The 12,559-nt window shown below is 45.8% G+C and overlaps 5 non-coding genes across 5 annotated transcripts; all 5 read left to right on the top strand.

Annotated features, from left to right (window-relative positions):
* The first annotated feature begins 2,074 nt into the window (after positions 1 to 2,074).
* Positions 2,075 to 2,264, top strand: LOC130346953 (U2 spliceosomal RNA). The gene has a single exon (XR_008884984.1). It is a non-coding gene; the product is annotated as a U2 spliceosomal RNA (small nuclear RNA).
* Positions 2,265 to 4,355: 2,091 nt separating this feature from the next.
* Positions 4,356 to 4,546, top strand: LOC130346934 (U2 spliceosomal RNA). Its single transcript, XR_008884966.1, has one exon. It is a non-coding gene; the product is annotated as a U2 spliceosomal RNA (small nuclear RNA).
* Positions 4,547 to 6,630: 2,084 nt separating this feature from the next.
* LOC130346933 (U2 spliceosomal RNA) lies at positions 6,631 to 6,821 on the top strand. The gene has a single exon (XR_008884965.1). It is a non-coding gene; the product is annotated as a U2 spliceosomal RNA (small nuclear RNA).
* A 2,085-nt stretch (positions 6,822 to 8,906) lies between these two features.
* On the top strand, positions 8,907 to 9,097 carry LOC130346931 (U2 spliceosomal RNA). The gene has a single exon (XR_008884963.1). It is a non-coding gene; the product is annotated as a U2 spliceosomal RNA (small nuclear RNA).
* Positions 9,098 to 11,182: 2,085 nt separating this feature from the next.
* LOC130346929 (U2 spliceosomal RNA) lies at positions 11,183 to 11,373 on the top strand. Its single transcript, XR_008884962.1, has one exon. It is a non-coding gene; the product is annotated as a U2 spliceosomal RNA (small nuclear RNA).
* The last annotated feature ends 1,186 nt before the right edge of the window (positions 11,374 to 12,559 follow it).

The following is a 12,559-nucleotide window of genomic DNA, read 5'->3' as shown; positions in this document are numbered from 1 at the left end:
AAAAGAAAGATTCCTACTTTCATTGCTACCTGCTTGCTGGCTAGCCAGCTAGCCAGCCCTGTGGGCCTTGCTGCTGCTGCAGCCAAAAAACAAAAGGTGGTGCTGCTGCTGCTTCTGCTGCTTCTGCTTCTGCTTGTGTCTGGCCGCTGTTGGAGCGTCCAGGCACAGGACTTCTGCTGCTGCTGACTAAATGGCCTCCTTAATTGGATCATTTGAGTAGCCAGCACACCTGTGCAGGTAGGGCATGACATGATAGGCAGCTGCCTTGATAGCGGGTGGGTGCTGAATGTTCCTAATTGACAAAATAAGATTAATGCTTATGAAGAAATATAAAATCTCATCCCTTCCCCAATATCGCGCCACACCCCTACCCCTTAATTCCCTGGTTGAACTTGATGGACATATGTCTTTTTTCGACCGTACTAACTATGTAACTATGTAACATAACATGGGGGGGGGGGGTCTCCTGGCTGTTCACACAGGTGTGTCATTGCTGTACATTGACCATGCATTGCTTCTGTGGTATTGCAAAGGCAAAGACAAATGCTTCCAGCCATCCATTGCACTAATGGATTGGTCATCAGCTGGCTGTCTATGTCCCGCATCAATATAGACCAAAGTACAGAGGGTTAGGCTATGCTATTGTGCACCTACCTGATGCATCAGAAGGTGCGAGGCCCTTGCTAAATTCTGTGCACAGACTTTGAGATCTATACTTTAGACTGTATCTAAACCTGCTCCAACATGGACTGACATTCTGGCCTACTTTCAGCCGATGCGACTTGTCTGTCGCTGAACAGTCGCTTTTTATGTATTCAGCACCTATGTATAATGTTGTAAAAATGCTCTAGAAGCTAAAGTCGCAGAAATGTCACACATATTTGGCCTGCAACTTTCTGTGCGACAAATTCAGACAGGAAAAATCAGTATAAATCCTTAGAAAATTATCCCCCAGTGTCTCCATCTGCTGGCGGTATTGAATAAGCATTGCTGCACTGATGGGGTATGCATTAGACGAAAAAAAAGAAGAAAAAGAAGAATAATACGCCCAGAAAAGAGGCGAAAAGGAGAAAAACGTAAAAAAACGTGAAAAAAAAGTAAGAGGAAGAGAAGGGAAAAAAAGGTGGAAATGGGTTTAAAAGTGATTTCGGCGGAGAAATATATATATATATATATATATATATATATATATATATATATACGCGCACACACACACATATATATAAACGTATTCTCCGTTGAGATATTGCAGCCGCTGCTGTGTCCAGGCCCAGGAGCCTTAGCACTGTGCTGTGATGTCACTCAATACCACTGACATCACTAGGTGTAAACAACATCTCTCCTTTGCTGTGTATGTGACTATGGAGCTGTTTGGTGATGTCGTCTATTATGGCCTTCATAGAAGCAACAGGAGATTGTTGCATCCATCTAGAACCCTCAGAACTACAGTGCTATGATGTCACTCACTTCCACAGGCCTTGCAGAGTGTAAACAACAACAACCCAGCTTTGTTGTGTATGTAACCATAGGGATTTGTGATGTCACCTAGAACCTTCACAGCAGCGACAGCTTTATGAGGAGCATCAGCACTGCTCTGCCTGAGCAGAACCATCACCGCCATAGGTTGTCAAATAACCCGGGTTTAACCCACACAGGTAAGTCCAATGGGGTGCAGGCATGTCCTCTATGCTTACAGCTTCCCGTGGGTGTTGGTTTGATACCGTTTGGGGACAGCCAAGGAGGCATCTGCAGGCAACAAAGGTAGGTGTGTGCTTGTGTGTGTGTTTCCTATGCAGATCCTAAGCCCAGTGTCACATGCAAGTAGGAGGAGTAAGAAGGGTTCCTGGCAAATCCGGGTTATGGATTGCATTTAAAAAGGCCCCGTGGGAGTGCAATGGGCCCCTGTCTTGCTGCTTAGCAATAATGGTATGGGTTTAGGTTCTGCTGTGTGTACTGGTGGTTGACTGCCCCCCAGCCCAGAGTGTGCATGGAAAATTGTCTGGCAGCCTCCCTGACAGCAAGCAGTGATAGTGCCCATGAAGGGCACCTTGTTGGGCCCGCCCCTTTCACGGTTATCGCTTCTCGGCCTTTTGGCTAAGATCAAGTGTAGTATCTGTTCTTATCAGTTTAATATCTGATACGTCCCCTATCTGGGACCATATATTAAATGGATTTTTGAGAACGGGGGCCGATTTCGAAGCTTGCTTCCGTCGCCCTATGCATTGACCCGATATGGCAGTATCTTCGGGTACAGTGCACCACCCCCTTACAGGGTTAAAAAGAAAGATTCCTACTTTCATTGCTACCTGCTTGCTGGCTAGCCAGCTAGCCAGCCCTGTGGGCCTTGCTGCTGCTGCAGCCAAAAAACAAAAGGTGGTGCTGCTGCTGCTTCTGCTGCTTCTGCTTCTGCTTGTGTCTGGCCGCTGTTGGAGCGTCCAGGCACAGGACTTCTGCTGCTGCTGACTAAATGGCCTCCTTAATTGGATCATTTGAGTAGCCAGCACACCTGTGCAGGTAGGGCATGACATGATAGGCAGCTGCCTTGATAGCGGGTGGGTGCTGAATGTTCCTAATTGACAAAATAAGATTAATGCTTATGAAGAAATATAAAATCTCATCCCTTCCCCAATATCGCGCCACACCCCTACCCCTTAATTCCCTGGTTGAACTTGATGGACATATGTCTTTTTTCGACCGTACTAACTATGTAACTATGTAACATAACATGGGGGGGGGGGGGGTCTCCTGGCTGTTCACACAGGTGTGTCATTGCTGTACATTGACCATGCATTGCTTCTGTGGTATTGCAAAGGCAAAGACAAATGCTTCCAGCCATCCATTGCACTAATGGATTGGTCATCAGCTGGCTGTCTATGTCCCGCATCAATATAGACCAAAGTACAGAGGGTTAGGCTATGCTATTGTGCACCTACCTGATGCATCAGAAGGTGCGAGGCCCTTGCTAAATTCTGTGCACAGACTTTGAGATCTATACTTTAGACTGTATCTAAACCTGCTCCAACATGGACTGACATTCTGGCCTACTTTCAGCCGATGCGACTTGTCTGTCGCTGAACAGTCGCTTTTTATGTATTCAGCACCTATGTATAATGTTGTAAAAATGCTCTAGAAGCTAAAGTCGCAGAAATGTCACACATATTTGGCCTGCAACTTTCTGTGCGACAAATTCAGACAGGAAAAATCAGTATAAATCCTTAGAAAATTATCCCCCAGTGTCTCCATCTGCTGGCGGTATTGAATAAGCATTGCTGCACTGATGGGGTATGCATTAGACGAAAAAAAAGAAGAAAAAGAAGAATAATACGCCCAGAAAAGAGGCGAAAAGGAGAAAAACGTAAAAAAACGTGAAAAAAAAGTAAGAGGAAGAGAAGGGAAAAAAAGGTGGAAATGGGTTTAAAAGTGATTTCGGCGGAGAAATATATATATATATATATATATATATATATATATATATATATATACGCGCACACACACACATATATATAAACGTATTCTCCGTTGAGATATTGCAGCCGCTGCTGTGTCCAGGCCCAGGAGCCTTAGCACTGTGCTGTGATGTCACTCAATACCACTGACATCACTAGGTGTAAACAACATCTCTCCTTTGCTGTGTATGTGACTATGGAGCTGTTTGGTGATGTCGTCTATTATGGCCTTCATAGAAGCAACAGGAGATTGTTGCATCCATCTAGAACCCTCAGAACTACAGTGCTATGATGTCACTCACTTCCACAGGCCTTGCAGAGTGTAAACAACAACAACCCAGCTTTGTTGTGTATGTAACCATAGGGATTTGTGATGTCACCTAGAACCTTCACAGCAGCGACAGCTTTATGAGGAGCATCAGCACTGCTCTGCCTGAGCAGAACCATCACCGCCATAGGTTGTCAAATAACCCGGGTTTAACCCACACAGGTAAGTCCAATGGGGTGCAGGCATGTCCTCTATGCTTACAGCTTCCCGTGGGTGTTGGTTTGATACCGTTTGGGGACAGCCAAGGAGGCATCTGCAGGCAACAAAGGTAGGTGTGTGCTTGTGTGTGTGTTTCCTATGCAGATCCTAAGCCCAGTGTCACATGCAAGTAGGAGGAGTAAGAAGGGTTCCTGGCAAATCCGGGTTATGGATTGCATTTAAAAAGGCCCCGTGGGAGTGCAATGGGCCCCTGTCTTGCTGCTTAGCAATAATGGTATGGGTTTAGGTTCTGCTGTGTGTACTGGTGGTTGACTGCCCCCCAGCCCAGAGTGTGCATGGAAAATTGTCTGGCAGCCTCCCTGACAGCAAGCAGTGATAGTGCCCATGAAGGGCACCTTGTTGGGCCCGCCCCTTTCACGGTTATCGCTTCTCGGCCTTTTGGCTAAGATCAAGTGTAGTATCTGTTCTTATCAGTTTAATATCTGATACGTCCCCTATCTGGGGACCATATATTAAATGGATTTTTGAGAACGGGGGCCGATTTCGAAGCTTGCTTCCGTCGCCCTATGCATTGACCCGATATGGCAGTATCTTCGGGTACAGTGCACCACCCCCTTACAGGGTTAAAAAGAAAGATTCCTACTTTCATTGCTACCTGCTTGCTGGCTAGCCAGCTAGCCAGCCCTGTGGGCCTTGCTGCTGCTGCAGCCAAAAAACAAAAGGTGGTGCTGCTGCTGCTTCTGCTGCTTCTGCTTGTGTCTGGCCGCTGTTGGAGCGTCCAGGCACAGGACTTCTGCTGCTGCTGACTAAATGGCCTCCTTAATTGGATCATTTGAGTAGCCAGCACACCTGTGCAGGTAGGGCATGACATGATAGGCAGCTGCCTTGATAGCGGGTGGGTGCTGAATGTTCCTAATTGACAAAATAAGATTAATGCTTATGAAGAAATATAAAATCTCATCCCTTCCCCAATATCGCGCCACACCCCTACCCCTTAATTCCCTGGTTGAACTTGATGGACATATGTCTTTTTTCGACCGTACTAACTATGTAACTATGTAACATAACATGGGGGGGGGGGGTCTCCTGGCTGTTCACACAGGTGTGTCATTGCTGTACATTGACCATGCATTGCTTCTGTGGTATTGCAAAGGCAAAGACAAATGCTTCCAGCCATCCATTGCACTAATGGATTGGTCATCAGCTGGCTGTCTATGTCCCGCATCAATATAGACCAAAGTACAGAGGGTTAGGCTATGCTATTGTGCACCTACCTGATGCATCAGAAGGTGCGAGGCCCTTGCTAAATTCTGTGCACAGACTTTGAGATCTATACTTTAGACTGTATCTAAACCTGCTCCAACATGGACTGACATTCTGGCCTACTTTCAGCCGATGCGACTTGTCTGTCGCTGAACAGTCGCTTTTTATGTATTCAGCACCTATGTATAATGTTGTAAAAATGCTCTAGAAGCTAAAGTCGCAGAAATGTCACACATATTTGGCCTGCAACTTTCTGTGCGACAAATTCAGACAGGAAAAATCAGTATAAATCCTTAGAAAATTATCCCCCAGTGTCTCCATCTGCTGGCGGTATTGAATAAGCATTGCTGCACTGATGGGGTATGCATTAGATGAAAAAAAAGAAGAAAAAGAAGAATAATACGCCCAGAAAAGAGGCGAAAAGGAGAAAAACGTAAAAAAACGTGAAAAAAAAGTAAGAGGAAGAGAAGGGAAAAAAAGGTGGAAATGGGTTTAAAAGTGATTTCGGCGGAGAAATATATATATATATATATATATATATATATATATATATATATATATACGCGCACACACACACATATATATAAACGTATTCTCCGTTGAGATATTGCAGCCGCTGCTGTGTCCAGGCCCAGGAGCCTTAGCACTGTGCTGTGATGTCACTCAATACCACTGACATCACTAGGTGTAAACAACATCTCTCCTTTGCTGTGTATGTGACTATGGAGCTGTTTGGTGATGTCGTCTATTATGGCCTTCATAGAAGCAACAGGAGATTGTTGCATCCATCTAGAACCCTCAGAACTACAGTGCTATGATGTCACTCACTTCCACAGGCCTTGCAGAGTGTAAACAACAACAACCCAGCTTTGTTGTGTATGTAACCATAGGGATTTGTGATGTCACCTAGAACCTTCACAGCAGCGACAGCTTTATGAGGAGCATCAGCACTGCTCTGCCTGAGCAGAACCATCACCGCCATAGGTTGTCAAATAACCCGGGTTTAACCCACACAGGTAAGTCCAATGGGGTGCAGGCATGTCCTCTATGCTTACAGCTTCCCGTGGGTGTTGGTTTGATACCGTTTGGGGACAGCCAAGGAGGCATCTGCAGGCAACAAAGGTAGGTGTGTGCTTGTGTGTGTGTTTCCTATGCAGATCCTAAGCCCATGTCACATGCAAGTAGGAGGAGTAAGAAGGGTTCCTGGCAAATCCGGGTTATGGATTGCATTTAAAAAGGCCCCGTGGGAGTGCAATGGGCCCCTGTCTTGCTGCTTAGCAATAATGGTATGGGTTTAGGTTCTGCTGTGTGTACTGGTGGTTGACTGCCCCCCAGCCCAGAGTGTGCATGGAAAATTGTCTGGCAGCCTCCCTGACAGCAAGCAGTGATAGTGCCCATGAAGGGCACCTTGTTGGGCCCGCCCCTTTCACGGTTATCGCTTCTCGGCCTTTTGGCTAAGATCAAGTGTAGTATCTGTTCTTATCAGTTTAATATCTGATACGTCCCCTATCTGGGGACCATATATTAAATGGATTTTTGAGAACGGGGGCCGATTTCGAAGCTTGCTTCCGTCGCCCTATGCATTGACCCGATATGGCAGTATCTTCGGGTACAGTGCACCACCCCCTTACAGGGTTAAAAAGAAAGATTCCTACTTTCATTGCTACCTGCTTGCTGGCTAGCCAGCCCTGTGGGCCTTGCTGCTGCTGCAGCCAAAAAACAAAAGGTGGTGCTGCTGCTGCTTCTGCTGCTTCTGCTTCTGCTTGTGTCTGGCCGCTGTTGGAGCGTCCAGGCACAGGACTTCTGCTGCTGCTGACTAAATGGCCTCCTTAATTGGATCATTTGAGTAGCCAGCACACCTGTGCAGGTAGGGCATGACATGATAGGCAGCTGCCTTGATAGCGGGTGGGTGCTGAATGTTCCTAATTGACAAAATAAGATTAATGCTTATGAAGAAATACAAAATCTCATCCCTTCCCCAATATCGCGCCACACCCCTACCCCTTAATTCCCTGGTTGAACTTGATGGACATATGTCTTTTTTCGACCGTACTAACTATGTAACTATGTAACATAACATGGGGGGGGGGGGGGGTCTCCTGGCTGTTCACACAGGTGTGTCATTGCTGTACATTGACCATGCATTGCTTCTGTGGTATTGCAAAGGCAAAGACAAATGCTTCCAGCCATCCATTGCACTAATGGATTGGTCATCAGCTGGCTGTCTATGTCCCGCATCAATATAGACCAAAGTACAGAGGGTTAGGCTATGCTATTGTGCACCTACCTGATGCATCAGAAGGTGCGAGGCCCTTGCTAAATTCTGTGCACAGACTTTGAGATCTATACTTTAGACTGTATCTAAACCTGCTCCAACATGGACTGACATTCTGGCCTACTTTCAGCCGATGCGACTTGTCTGTCGCTGAACAGTCGCTTTTTATGTATTCAGCACCTATGTATAATGTTGTAAAAATGCTCTAGAAGCTAAAGTCGCAGAAATGTCACACATATTTGGCCTGCAACTTTCTGTGCGACAAATTCAGACAGGAAAAATCAGTATAAATCCTTAGAAAATTATCCCCCAGTGTCTCCATCTGCTGGCGGTATTGAATAAGCATTGCTGCACTGATGGGGTATGCATTAGACGAAAAAAAAGAAGAAAAAGAAGAATAATACGCCCAGAAAAGAGGCGAAAAGGAGAAAAACGTAAAAAAACGTGAAAAAAAAGTAAGAGGAAGAGAAGGGAAAAAAAGGTGGAAATGGGTTTAAAAGTGATTTCGGCGGAGAATATATATATATATATATATATATATATATATATATATATATATATACGCGCACACACACACATATATATAAACGTATTCTCCGTTGAGATATTGCAGCCGCTGCTGTGTCCAGGCCCAGGAGCCTTAGCACTGTGCTGTGATGTCACTCAATACCACTGACATCACTAGGTGTAAACAACATCTCTCCTTTGCTGTGTATGTGACTATGGAGCTGTTTGGTGATGTCGTCTATTATGGCCTTCATAGAAGCAACAGGAGATTGTTGCATCCATCTAGAACCCTCAGAACTACAGTGCTATGATGTCACTCACTTCCACAGGCCTTGCAGAGTGTAAACAACAACAACCCAGCTTTGTTGTGTATGTAACCATAGGGATTTGTGATGTCACCTAGAACCTTCACAGCAGCGACAGCTTTATGAGGAGCATCAGCACTGCTCTGCCTGAGCAGAACCATCACCGCCATAGGTTGTCAAATAACCCGGGTTTAACCCACACAGGTAAGTCCAATGGGGTGCAGGCATGTCCTCTATGCTTACAGCTTCCCGTGGGTGTTGGTTTGATACCGTTTGGGGACAGCCAAGGAGGCATCTGCAGGCAACAAAGGTAGGTGTGTGCTTGTGTGTGTGTTTCCTATGCAGATCCTAAGCCCAGTGTCACATGCAAGTAGGAGGAGTAAGAAGGGTTCCTGGCAAATCCGGGTTATGGATTGCATTTAAAAAGGCCCCGTGGGAGTGCAATGGGCCCCTGTCTTGCTGCTTAGCAATAATGGTATGGGTTTAGGTTCTGCTGTGTGTACTGGTGGTTGACTGCCCCCCAGCCCAGAGTGTGCATGGAAAATTGTCTGGCAGCCTCCCTGACAGCAAGCAGTGATAGTGCCCATGAAGGGCACCTTGTTGGGCCCGCCCCTTTCACGGTTATCGCTTCTCGGCCTTTTGGCTAAGATCAAGTGTAGTATCTGTTCTTATCAGTTTAATATCTGATACGTCCCCTATCTGGGGACCATATATTAAATGGATTTTTGAGAACGGGGGCCGATTTCGAAGCTTGCTTCCGTCGCCCTATGCATTGACCCGATATGGCAGTATCTTCGGGTACAGTGCACCACCCCCTTACAGGGTTAAAAAGAAAGATTCCTACTTTCATTGCTACCTGCTTGCTGGCTAGCCAGCCCTGTGGGCCTTGCTGCTGCTGCAGCCAAAAAACAAAAGGTGGTGCTGCTGCTGCTTCTGCTGCTTCTGCTTCTGCTTGTGTCTGGCCGCTGTTGGAGCGTCCAGGCACAGGACTTCTGCTGCTGCTGACTAAATGGCCTCCTTAATTGGATCATTTGAGTAGCCAGCACACCTGTGCAGGTAGGGCATGACATGATAGGCAGCTGCCTTGATAGCGGGTGGGTGCTGAATGTTCCTAATTGACAAAATAAGATTAATGCTTATGAAGAAATACAAAATCTCATCCCTTCCCCAATATCGCGCCACACCCCTACCCCTTAATTCCCTGGTTGAACTTGATGGACATATGTCTTTTTTCGACCGTACTAACTATGTAACTATGTAACATAACATGGGGGGGGGGGGGGGGTCTCCTGGCTGTTCACACAGGTGTGTCATTGCTGTACATTGACCATGCATTGCTTCTGTGGTATTGCAAAGGCAAAGACAAATGCTTCCAGCCATCCATTGCACTAATGGATTGGTCATCAGCTGGCTGTCTATGTCCCGCATCAATATAGACCAAAGTACAGAGGGTTAGGCTATGCTATTGTGCACCTACCTGATGCATCAGAAGGTGCGAGGCCCTTGCTAAATTCTGTGCACAGACTTTGAGATCTATACTTTAGACTGTATCTAAACCTGCTCCAACATGGACTGACATTCTGGCCTACTTTCAGCCGATGCGACTTGTCTGTCGCTGAACAGTCGCTTTTTATGTATTCAGCACCTATGTATAATGTTGTAAAAATGCTCTAGAAGCTAAAGTCGCAGAAATGTCACACATATTTGGCCTGCAACTTTCTGTGCGACAAATTCAGACAGGAAAAATCAGTATAAATCCTTAGAAAATTATCCCCCAGTGTCTCCATCTGCTGGCGGTATTGAATAAGCATTGCTGCACTGATGGGGTATGCATTAGACGAAAAAAAAGAAGAAAAAGAAGAATAATACGCCCAGAAAAGAGGCGAAAAGGAGAAAAACGTAAAAAAACGTGAAAAAAAAGTAAGAGGAAGAGAAGGGAAAAAAAGGTGGAAATGGGTTTAAAAGTGATTTCGGCGGAGAAATATATATATATATATATATATATATATATATATATATATATATACGCGCACACACACACATATATATAAACGTATTCTCCGTTGAGATATTGCAGCCGCTGCTGTGTCCAGGCCCAGGAGCCTTAGCACTGTGCTGTGATGTCACTCAATACCACTGACATCACTAGGTGTAAACAACATCTCTCCTTTGCTGTGTATGTGACTATGGAGCTGTTTGGTGATGTCGTCTATTATGGCCTTCATAGAAGCAACAGGAGATTGTTGCATCCATCTAGAACCCTCAGAACTACAGTGCTATGATGTCACTCACTTCCACAGGCCTTGCAGAGTGTAAACAACAACAACCCAGCTTTGTTGTGTATGTAACCATAGGGATTTGTGATGTCACCTAGAACCTTCACAGCAGCGACAGCTTTATGAGGAGCATCAGCACTGCTCTGCCTGAGCAGAACCATCACCGCCATAGGTTGTCAAATAACCCGGGTTTAACCCACACAGGTAAGTCCAATGGGGTGCAGGCATGTCCTCTATGCTTACAGCTTCCCGTGGGTGTTGGTTTGATACCGTTTGGGGACAGCCAAGGAGGCATCTGCAGGCAACAAAGGTAGGTGTGTGCTTGTGTGTGTGTTTCCTATGCAGATCCTAAGCCCAGTGTCACATGCAAGTAGGAGGAGTAAGAAGGGTTCCTGGCAAATCCGGGTTATGGATTGCATTTAAAAAGGCCCCGTGGGAGTGCAATGGGCCCCTGTCTTGCTGCTTAGCAATAATGGTATGGGTTTAGGTTCTGCTGTGTGTACTGGTGGTTGACTGCCCCCCAGCCCAGAGTGTGCATGGAAAATTGTCTGGCAGCCTCCCTGACAGCAAGCAGTGATAGTGCCCATGAAGGGCACCTTGTTGGGCCCGCCCCTTTCACGGTTATCGCTTCTCGGCCTTTTGGCTAAGATCAAGTGTAGTATCTGTTCTTATCAGTTTAATATCTGATACGTCCCCTATCTGGGGACCATATATTAAATGGATTTTTGAGAACGGGGGCCGATTTCGAAGCTTGCTTCCGTCGCCCTATGCATTGACCCGATATGGCAGTATCTTCGGGTACAGTGCACCACCCCCTTACAGGGTTAAAAAGAAAGATTCCTACTTTCATTGCTACCTGCTTGCTGGCTAGCCAGCTAGCCAGCCCTGTGGGCCTTGCTGCTGCTGCAGCCAAAAAACAAAAGGTGGTGCTGCTGCTGCTTCTGCTGCTTCTGCTTCTGCTTGTGTCTGGCCGCTGTTGGAGCGTCCAGGCACAGGACTTCTGCTGCTGCTGACTAAATGGCCTCCTTAATTGGATCATTTGAGTAGCCAGCACACCTGTGCAGGTAGGGCATGACATGATAGGCAGCTGCCTTGATAGCGGGTGGGTGCTGAATGTTCCTAATTGACAAAATAAGATTAATGCTTATGAAGAAATATAAAATCTCATCCCTTCCCCAATATCGCGCCACACCCCTACCCCTTAATTCCCTGGTTGAACTTGATGGACATATGTCTTTTTTCGACCGTACTAACTATGTAACTATGTAACATAACATGGGGGGGGGGGGGTCTCCTGGCTGTTCACACAGGTGTGTCATTGCTGTACATTGACCATGCATTGCTTCTGTGGTATTGCAAAGGCAAAGACAAATGCTTCCAGCCATCCATTGCACTAATGGATTGGTCATCAGCTGGCTGTCTATGTCCCGCATCAATATAGACCAAAGTACAGAGGGTTAGGCTATGCTATTGTGCACCTACCTGATGCATCAGAAGGTGCGAGGCCCTTGCTAAATTCTGTGCACAGACTTTGAGATCTATACTTTAGACTGTATCTAAACCTGCTCCAACATGGACTGACATTCTGGCCTACTTTCAGCCGATGCGACTTGTCTGTCGCTGAACAGTCGCTTTTTATGTATTCAGCACCTATGTATAATGTTGTAAAAATGCTCTAGAAGCTAAAGTCGCAGAAATGTCACACATATTTGGCCTGCAACTTTCTGTGCGACAAATTCAGACAGGAAAAATCAGTATAAATCCTTAGAAAATTATCCCCCAGTGTCTCCATCTGCTGGCGGTATTGAATAAGCATTGCTGCACTGATGGGGTATGCATTAGACGAAAAAAAAGAAGAAAAAGAAGAATAATACGCCCAGAAAAGAGGCGAAAAGGAGAAAAACGTAAAAAAACGTGAAAAAAAAGTAAGAGGAAGAGAAGGGAAAAAAAGGTGGAAATGGGTTTAAAAGTGATTTCGGCGGAGAAATATATATATATAT

Source organism: Hyla sarda, unplaced genomic scaffold (genome assembly GCF_029499605.1).
Source record: "Hyla sarda isolate aHylSar1 unplaced genomic scaffold, aHylSar1.hap1 scaffold_804, whole genome shotgun sequence".
NCBI lineage: Eukaryota > Metazoa > Chordata > Amphibia > Anura > Hylidae > Hyla > Hyla sarda.
Note: the sequence above shows the minus strand (reverse complement) of the source record. Positions and strands in the feature narration are given on the sequence as shown.